The sequence below is a fragment of the Convolutriloba macropyga genome, chromosome 11, assembly GCF_964194025.1.
Source record: "Convolutriloba macropyga chromosome 11, txConMacr16.3, whole genome shotgun sequence".
Taxonomy (NCBI): domain Eukaryota; kingdom Metazoa; phylum Xenacoelomorpha; order Acoela; family Convolutidae; genus Convolutriloba; species Convolutriloba macropyga.
In genome coordinates, this window is record NC_134478.1 from 55,503,990 (window position 1) to 55,514,263 (window position 10,274).

At 38.1% G+C, this 10,274-nt stretch overlaps 1 protein-coding gene across 4 annotated transcripts in view; it reads left to right on the forward strand.

Moving 5' to 3' along the window:
• The window catches only part of LOC142349407 (uncharacterized), a 192,965-nt gene that overhangs the window by 133,659 nt on the left and 49,032 nt on the right, over nucleotides 1-10,274 (forward strand). For 2 of the 4 annotated variants that reach the window (XM_075400937.1, XM_075400940.1), the window contains exon 1: nucleotides 54-65. The exons of the other annotated variants lie outside the window; for them this stretch is intronic. The gene's annotated coding sequence lies outside the window, so the exon portion shown is untranslated. Of the gene's footprint in view, nucleotides 1-53; nucleotides 66-10,274 lie in introns of those variants that run through there. 4 annotated transcript variants of the gene reach the window in all.

The following is a 10,274-nucleotide window of genomic DNA, read 5'->3' on the forward strand; positions in this document are numbered from 1 at the left end:
AAATTTATTCATCTAAATATAATGACATTCTCAACAATCAAGGGTTGGCAATCAACTTATTAAATAGCTTACTATGAAAATCCTGGTATCTTGGGTGTCCGTTCTCTTGAACGATTTTTAGAGACAGGTACTGATGTGGTATTCTATATTGGTGCAAGTTGCCTGGACAATATTCGAAAGCATTCAACATTTTCTTTGCTTTCATTTTTTATTTTTTTCAACAAGTTCTTAGCGATCGTAAACCTGCGTTTGCTGTTCCAGGACTTAGCATTAAAACAGCCACAACAAACAAGTTGAAAGATTTGAGTTATTTAATTAAACGAGGATCAAATGGTTTTAAGCGAGACATTATTCTTTGGCAATAGGTGATCAGCAATTCTAAAAGCAATCACAAGAGCAACAACAACACGGCCTGTGATTCTAGCCAGCTGATCAACTTGATTGAGCAGTTCAAAGATAAAATTGCTTCCATTATTTACCTACAAACAGAAGGAGCACCAAATTTGTTTCATCCCCTGAAAAACTTAAAGATTCTAACTATAGACGCAAGAAATCTCCTCTCATATTGGAAGCAGAACAATAAGCTTATTCTTCACCAGCTCAAACAGGTGCATCCCCAAGTGGACTTGGAGTCGCACCTGTTCAATATAGTGCACGAACACCGTGACAACTTACGGCAGCTCATTCAGCGAAAAAGATCGAAGAACAATAAGAGGGCAGCAGACAGAGAAGGCGACAAAAATTGAGTAAAGAGAAACTCGACGAGATCGAATAACGTGAGTTTTATATAAACTGTTTTCTTCTAAAGCGCCTAAAGTAGATACTTTGTTGTCTCTTAGGTGTCTGAGGAAAGTTTGGATCTATTTGGTTTCTCTCCCCCCCCCCCCCCCCCCAGCTTAGTGAGCATAAATTTTTCGTGACCCCCAGGTGCACATGCTATTACAATGAACTCAAATTATTGCAGCTCTCAATGTATTTCGAACTCCACAGTCTCCTACTGTTCTGCGCCATCACTGACCACAAGTATGACATAAAAACATCAGACTACATATCACGTAATACCAACGAACGAACCAGACAAGGCTCCAACTCCAGCTTCAACATTCCCAAAACCAGACTCAAAAGGACCGACGATAATTTCTGGACACGAAACGGAACACTGCACAACATTCTGAGTAAACATATCGACTTAACAACGAAAGAAAACAGAAAAGCACGAATAACACAGCAATTTTGGAAATCCTTCGAAAAGTTCAACGAAGCCAATCTATGTACCTGGAGGACACTCTGCCAATGCACGAACTGTAACCAACATTCCAAACTTACTCACTAATGAGATTAAGGTTGAAAAGCCATGGTATATCGTTAAAGACTTCGCTACTACTAATACTACTACTACATAGTAACATGCTTGACAACCACATAATTTTTAACAGGGATCATTAAAAAACTTGGGCGACAGAATAGATCCCAAAGTTTACAGTTTTTAGTTTGTTTGTTTTTCACCCCGCCTAAAGAAGATACTTTAATGTCTCGTAGGTGCTGGCGAAAAACAACTTCCTTTACCCGCCTTCCGAATAATTTATCACCTAAAATAGATTAAGCTCCATCGTTCTACTTCATATCAAGAGAAAACGTTTAATAAGCTTACAACACTTGTTGGGAAATCCTTGTCGTTGAACTAAATACTCATTTTCTTTCTTGTAAGGAATTTTAATTTGTCAATTGTAGATCACTCTGCGAGAAAATACTTGAATCGCAACCGAAGGACTTTTATCTGACGATTGATGTGTTGATGGAAGAAGATGTAAACACTGTCAGTAAAAATCTACTTGAAATACAAAAAGATTGGGTCATTTCCCCTCTTCCGCAATTTATTAGCCCAAACGTAAGCTAGTCAACTAACTGCCAAACATTGATCACATCAAGGAAAACGTACAAGAGGTAGTCCAAGAAAGCATACCTAATTGCTCCAAAATGACTGAGCAGCTGAAAAAATTTGTAACTGAAGGCTTTAAGAAAACTTACACAGAGAACTCATGTGCGCTCGAAAAACGGAGTTTTACCAGGAAGGCGCCAGTTCAGGTCATTTTAAATCAAGTTTGCGTCAGCGGTATTGTTGAAGCCAACGCCAATTCAACTGAGGAACTGCTCAACGCGGAGCAGAATCAAATTGATAATTTTATTCTTTTCCTTGGTGATCAAACAAATGTAAAAAACATCAGGAGGTTAGGAAAGCAGATTTCATTTCGGTGGCGGCTAGAATCATGTTGGTAACTGTGAGCAGCCCGTATGAACTGAGAAAGGTTCTCGCAAAAAGACGGATGTTGGTCGATTAATAATTTCCTGTCTTTCTGTCAAGAGGTCTGAACCAAGAAGAAATCCAGGTAGAGATATCAATGCTACTCAAAATGCGTGGCCTAATAGCCTGTGGAGCTGTAAAACTAGACATCCGTATTAAAAACCAACATCTATACTGTAAGGATCTGTTATAGCTGAGAGTAGCTAATTGAATTGTTTTAGCGTTACAAATACGTTGTCTTAAATTTACAGTGAAATTGCGGAGCAAATCCGTAAATATGTGAATTTCAAAGAAATTACTAAATGGAATCGCAAAGCGAATCCAGGCTAGTTTTATCTTGTGTAAATGAAGAGCGATTGCAGAGACAACTTGAATGCAGAAGGTTAATCGAGATTATGAGTACTAACATAAAATTAGTATGAACAATCTATGAAATATTTTAGTAGACTAGCGGGAATGTTTTTATATGTGAATAATAAAAGTCATCATAAGCTTAGTTATAAAATGCATGATATAGATACTAAAAATAGAGGGCAATTAATAATTTAGAACACATAAGCGTTCCGATATATAGTTATGTATCCATAGGTATCACATTTCCACCATGACAGGAAAAATTGATATGTATTTTCTATTTTTTTTAAGAACAATACAAATAAATTAAACGTATGTGAGAGAATAAACATTACTAATGACATAATCATTAGGTGGAACAGCGCCGTGAATGTTAAATTGAATAAACGAAAATGCATAATTTTATGGATTTGCAAAGCAAATACAGATTGATAAATTTAAACACACAAACAGCGGATATGCTGTTGAATAATGTAGTATTGGATTTGAGATGCAAATGTAATAATTTAAATTGGAAAAAACAACTAAAACTGGATTCGCAGTGCAAATACATGAAAGAATTATGGATGTGGAAATGAAGAATAAATGTAACGAATAAATTAAAAACACACACACACACTAAATTGGATTCGCAAAGCGAATACATGAAATGAATTAATTGAAGCCTTTCTTGATGGTTTGTAAAGTTTTAACAGTTTTTCATTAAACTGTATTCTCGGCATCTCATACTGACATTTTACTCTCTTGCTCATATTCATAATATCGGATTCGGGAATCGGGTGGTAATAATTGTCCGATCTGTATATCGGGCCTCGGTGGAGATGGAATTCGTTATTGCTCAGCATTTTGAATTAATGCTACTACCGATTCTTTGGTTGCTGTACTTTTCTTGTCTTGCTTATTAGTCCTCCGCTTCTTTGTTTTTGATGAGCTAGAAGAGGCCAATGAGCTGGTTGGCGAAATGTCTGCCTCCGAAAGGCCGTAAAATTGGGTTCGTTTGCGCTTTGGGCTTTCATTTTGTGCTTGAGTGTCGGATACCAATGACGGTCCAGGTTGTTCCTGAGGTGTTGGTACTGGAGGAGCGGGTACCAATGAGGGTCCAGGTTGTTCATGGGGTGTATGTTCGCTAGATTCGTTCACGGAGGCTGTAGTTCGACGACGTATGAGGTTTTGAAGGTTTTCGAACTGTTAGGGCACGGGTGACATTTGAATTGACAGGAGAGACTACTGACGTGGTGTCTCGCTGACGATTACGGACTTTAACTTCTCCCCTCTTCTTTTTTTTTTCAAGTCATTACTGTGTTTTGCTATCTTAGTTTCTGTAGTTTGTTCATAGGGTGCTGGCCGACGTTGCCCATATGTCCAAAGATTTGTTGCTCGTTCAACTTTAGTGCCAAATTTCGCAAGATCGCTGTCCATTACTTTGACCGGTGATCGTCCAGGTTCGTTTATGATAGATGTTCTTGGAGAGGATCTGGTGACGTATGATGCGGGTTTAAGGACTTCACACAGACCAGCTGGCTGTTTCTTCGCTCTTTTCTTGTTCGGAAGTTTTTGGGCAAGTTTAACATTCTACGATGCCTCAGTCCTGGGAATGGGATTGCAGATTTTCGGGTGAATTATGAAACGCAATTCAAAATTATCAGCGTCACGATAGCGGCGGCCTGCATCCTGTTGTGCCTGACAATTAGTTTTCTCAATTTCCAGGTCACTTCTATGGGTATTGATCCACCCAGCATTGTCAAGGAAGGCGTCTGCGGGAACCGTACTGGCATCGATATCTGTACATGGGACACAATCAGAAGTTTTAGCAAAGATTTCTCTGTGCATGTATGGCCAGCATGCATATTGGGATAAGGAGACCATCCCCCAGATACCAGGGTGCGTCAAGTGGATCGACTCGAGTACGGCATCTTTAATCGAATTCGGAATCCCGGCGCGTTCGTCGAAGCACCGAGAGCCGGATTTCACGTGAAGGTCCTTTCAGAATGAGTGAATATATGTACTGACCTCTTTGCATCTGGCCTCGTCATCTTGGAGTACACAATCCCGGATTTCCTTTAGTACAGCATCCTTGCTGGTGAGGACTGCGAGGACGGACTTCGTGAAGAGCTGATTTAAGTTGTTTTCAGAAATCTCTTCCCGGGAAACTTCAATGTCTCGATTTTCTGGCAATGAAGAGGTCTGAGTATTGTTGATGCTCGTGCTTGTGTTCGTATTCGGCCTCGATTGATTTCGGAATGTCACTCGGGGAGCTAGCGGAGATGGGTGTTTGATTTGAGAGGACTCATTTGCAGACATTTTGATATGGTTTACTTTGTTATCAGGATTAGTGGCTTAATTTAGTGGCTGGATTTGCGGAGCGGATGCAGTATTAGTTTTGAGCAACTGATTTGCGTGACAATTAAAGTTTGAAATGAATTTTGAATTGTAATTTTTTTACAATTGCTGAAGTAGTGAGTGAATTATTTGAGGCATTTAGAATATGTGCGTTACTTTTAGTAAATTTGCAAGAGTGGACGCGCGTCTTGTATACTAATGATTTGCGTTTGCTGGTATTGTGCTGTTTTTCGAATGGAATTTTATTCAAGTAATTAAATAAAGTTGTAATTGCGTCGCGAATGCAGGAAATTGTAGCTACCATGAACTCTTCATCATATTGAGTGATGCTTTTTGCTTTCTGATTTGGTTGGCGCGAAACATAATCAACTAATCCCATTCTAGTGCCAAGAATACGTTCTATACTAAAGTCAAAGGGTAACAAACGATCAATCCACCGTGTTAATTGACTATTTTTTGATTTATTTGAACGATGAGATTTTAAAAGTGAAATAAGTGCTCTATGATCTGTCAAGACTGTAAATTTTTTTTCAAAAAAATAATATTTAAAATATTCGATGGCCCAAATCACACCAAGCAATTCGAGTTCAATAATACTGTAACGTTCTTCGTTGCTATTAAGAAAACGAGCTGCAAAAGCCACCGTTTTCCACCCCTCACAATCCAATTGCTCTAGTGCGGCGCCTAGATCTTGACGAGATGCATCGCATTTGACTCGCGCTTCCAATGTCGGATTAAAATGATTATTTTCGGTAGCACTTTCAATTGTAGTTTTAATGTGTTCAAAATGAGTTCAGTGATTTTCGGTCCAAATAAATTTTTCATTTTTTTAATAAGGGCCGAGGGGGGTGACAAATTTTTGCTAATTTGGGAATAAATTTGCTTAAATGGTGAACACTACCTAGGAATGACCGTAGTTGTTTCAATGTTTTTGGAGCCTTGATTTCTGCTATAGCTGCTGCTTTTGATTATATAGGTATAACACCATTTTTGGAGAACGTAAAACCAAGCCAGTTTATCTGGTGTTTTGCAAAATGACATTTTCTCAAGTTTTTTCTGAGATTATCAGCGTCAAGTTTTGGTAAGCATTTGTAGACGCATTTGAGAAGCGATTCCTTACTACCTTTGCTATTTACGATTTTGTCGTCAAAGAAACAATATGTATTATTCAAACCAACCCATGGACTTTTGAAACTGTGGCGGCATATCCGTAAGACCGTAAAACCCAGTTCTAAAACGATACATACCAGTCCAGTCACCGCAAATGATATTAAAATTACAATGGTGAGAGGTATCCGGATACAACTTTAGTTGGCTATACGCATATTTTAAGTCAATCGTTGAAAAATAAACATTATCACCTTGATTGGACTCGTTGATGTGTTGTGAAATAGAATCGATAAGACTATCTATGTTCGGCATTTGATACTTATTTTTGTGGATTGGTTCATTCAAGACTTTTGAATCAAGAGCTAATTTAACCGATTTGTCCTTGTGAACCGTGATTGCGATTAGAGAAATAAAGTTTTATCGGAACACTCCTGTAACTTTTCGATATGTCCTTGGTCTGAGAGTTTCTTCAATTCATCAGATACTTTATGTAACAAGTTTATAGGAACACGCCCAACTTTTTGGTGTGCTGGGGTATAATTTTTATGAAATTTTGAACGAACTGTATGTAATTTGGACTTACCAATTCTGGAGATTAAGTCAGGAAAATTGGTTGCAATTCGCTTTTTGATGGGACACTAATCTTGTTCTACCTGATTAACTGTCTTTGGATTATTAGATTGTTGAATTGAAAGTCCGAGGGCAAGAAACAAATCTCTACCCAACAGTGAGCGATGACCACCTGTCACTACTTGAATTTCAATTGGATTCGCGTAGCAATTGTTGCTTTGGATTGACGTTTGTAGTATGTCTAGCGTTTGAATGAGTTCATTAGAGAAAGTTTTCAATTGTTTGGGAGCCGCCTCGCGTATCCACTTCAAATTTGGGTCTTGGGAAATGATTGAATTTGCCAGCGTTTCATTTGTTATGGTGCAAAAACTGCCCGAATCCATCAAAACATTTGTTGCCGTGTTTCCAAATACCACAGGAAGATTGAGTGCTTCTATAGGAGTTGTAGAATCCACTGAAGATACGGAGGCAACACAGTTATCTTCATCCGATGATTAGTTGGATTCCAAATCAGGATCAAAGTTAGCCAAATTTTGATTAACATCATTCGTTTTGATTATCTTTTTCGACATTATTGACCCGCGGTTCAGGTTCTGGATATCAACTAGAGCCCTTGGGCTTTCGGCAAACCTTCGCTAAATGATTTTTAATTCCACAATTTTTGCATTTCTTTCCCCGTGCTGGGCATTTATTACAATGTTCCGAAGTCCAACTCAGTCCACAAAAATGGCAAGTTGTAGGTTTTTTCCGGGCAGTAAAATTCATGTTTGAATAAGGAGTAGTATTTGCAATGCGCATCCGTAGTACTTGATTTACTGTGGAATTGAGTTCGGATTTGCTTGCGTTCATTTTAAGTTGATTAAGGGTGCCCATATTATTATTTATTGCGATTGCCAAAGCCTTATCCGGTTCCACCGTTTCTTTTAGGAACTTCATTTGAATATCTTCATTTTGCATGTTTGCAAAAAAACATCTCTGATAATGGTATCTCCCTTTTCTCCCAGGTCACAATTTTCAGAAAGTTCTTTGAGATGACCGTAGAGTTTTTCAATTGGTTCACCTTTTGTTGCTTTCGCGTAAGAAAAAGGTATCGATCGAAAGTTATATTATGAATTTGAATGAAAGTTGTGCTTAAGACGTCCCAGAGATTCCTTGTTGAAATTTCATCTGGATTAACAGTCGAATTTTTTGAATTGAAAACTCGTCGTCCTTCTGTTCCGAGACTCAAATACATCAATGAGGATGCGTTTAGACTGCAAATTTTCCAAGGTTTGTCTCCGCATAGCACGCCTATAGCTTCAATACGTAAACAGTGATTTTTCCACATCGTCTTTGCTTGTTCGTTACGGGTACGTCGATCTCGTTCCGATTGCGCTGTAGGATTTTCAACTGTGTCCTCGTAAGCGTGTTTTGGGGGGTAGAACAACTTGATCTGGAGGGTCGGCCAAGAGAAGGTCCACTACAATCCCTTCGCGAGCAAGAATCGCAAGTTTAAGTTGTGTCCTCCAATACTCCCATCAAAGAGGGGGCTCCAGAGTTGCTTTCTCCCAGAAGGATTGAATTCCGAGTGGAGATTTGCCGCTGTCCTTTAGTGCTGACTGCGCCATGTTATAACTGAGATTAGCTAATTGAATTGTATTAGCGTTACGAATACGTTGTTTTGAATTTACAGTGGAATCGCGGAGCGAATCCGTAAATATGTGAGTTTTACTAAGTTTACTAAATGGAATCGCAAAACAAATCCAGGCTAGCTTTATCTTGTGTAAATAAAGAGCGATTGCAGAGACAACTTGAATTCAGAAGGTTAATCGAGATTATGAGTACTAACATAAAAATAGTATGAACAATCTATGAAATAATTTACTAGACTAGCAGGAATATTTTTATATGTGAATAATAAAAGTCATCATAAGCTTAGTTATAAAATGCATATATATTAGAAGAAAAGGGTAATTAATAGTTTAGTACACATAAGAGCTTCGATATATGTTTATCTATCTATAGGAATAACAGGGTTAAAAACTAAAAGAACTGGTTTTAACGAGTGAAGAAAGAAAAGCTTTGAATGCCGCCCAAATTGACTACAAAAATTCTTTTAGCATTTTAAATTTGAATACAAGAAGCCTCCCAAAATTTAGATAGTCGAAGAAGGCTTGCTGTCAAAGCTGAAACCTCTGCATATGGCATCATCGTTTTAACTGAAACTTGGTTGACAGCTGACATCAGCGATAGCGAAATTCTCCTGCTAAATTATCAGTTTTACAGACGCGAAAGAAATGCAAATCTGAGCAAACATGGAGGTGTAATGAATGGCGTGCGGAACAACAGTACTTCTTTCGCAATTGACGTGAAGAATCTGAACGACAAAATAACGTCTGCGTTTACAGGTTCGCTCATAACTGTTAATGACGAATAGGTACTTATTCTGTGCTTGTATAACCCTCCTAGTAACAACAAATGCTGAGTCACAATTAACGAAATCAACTCTTTCTTCTGCTTTCTAGACAACGATGAGTGGAGAGAGATAAAGGTAATAGTTTTAGAAGGTTTTAATCTTCGTTCTGTCAATTGGAAAACAGTAGAGTCGGCCGACTTGAATGAGAAACAACAGGTCGATCTACTTGATTGCCAAAATTTTTTTCCGTTGTTTTCTTTACTACTTGGGGTAAAAACAAACTTAATCAAGTTTTTGTTAATGATGACAGAATAGTTATCGACGTCAAATGCGACGACTCTTTGCTCAAAATTTTTAGTATATCTGATCGAAAACCTATATTATTAGATCTTGACCTGAGTCCTGCTAAAAAGGGGAAAACGGAATTGCCCAGATTTTTGAGCTTCTTTAAATGCGATTACATTGGTTTGAAGGAAAATCTGAGACTTATCCTCTTTAATCCTACTTGTGATAGCAACCAACTGTGATCGGATACTCAGCGAGTGGCATCATTGTTTATTCGAGGCGATCAAACAATTCACTCCAAGACGGAGTAAGCATAGATCTAACTTGCCTACCTGGATCACAACCGCGATATAACATTTAATGAAAAAACTTAACAGGCTTCAAAGAAAATAGAATTCACTAGTCAACAATGATTCATTGAGACTCAAGATAAAAACGTCGACAAACAGTCTAGTAGAAGCCGTAGAACTAGACCAGAAAAACTACGAATCAAAATTTTTCAGCTAACGGAATTCGCAAACCATGTACATGTATTTTAAAGCTTACGAAAGGTACCGTCAGTTCCGCCTCAAATTAAATGGAACAAAAACGTAGCAAACTGATGCTGAAAAAACCTCTCTTTTTAATAAATATTTCTGTCAAAGGTCTTCAAAAATAATTTGAATAAAAATGGATTTTGGAACAATTCTACTGTGACGGAAGAAGCAGTAGTTGCAATTCTGGGGTCAGTAGACCTATCAAAGTCATGTGGGCCAGATAACTTGCCTTCAGTTGTCCTCAGTAACTGCGCAAACGAACTTACAAAAGAACAAATCTATCTTTGAGTTAATGAGGAATCTTAGGCGCCACGGAACCTATCCTAGTGCATGGAAAATAGGAACAGTTAGCCCAATTTTTAAGAAAAAAAATCAAAAGCGG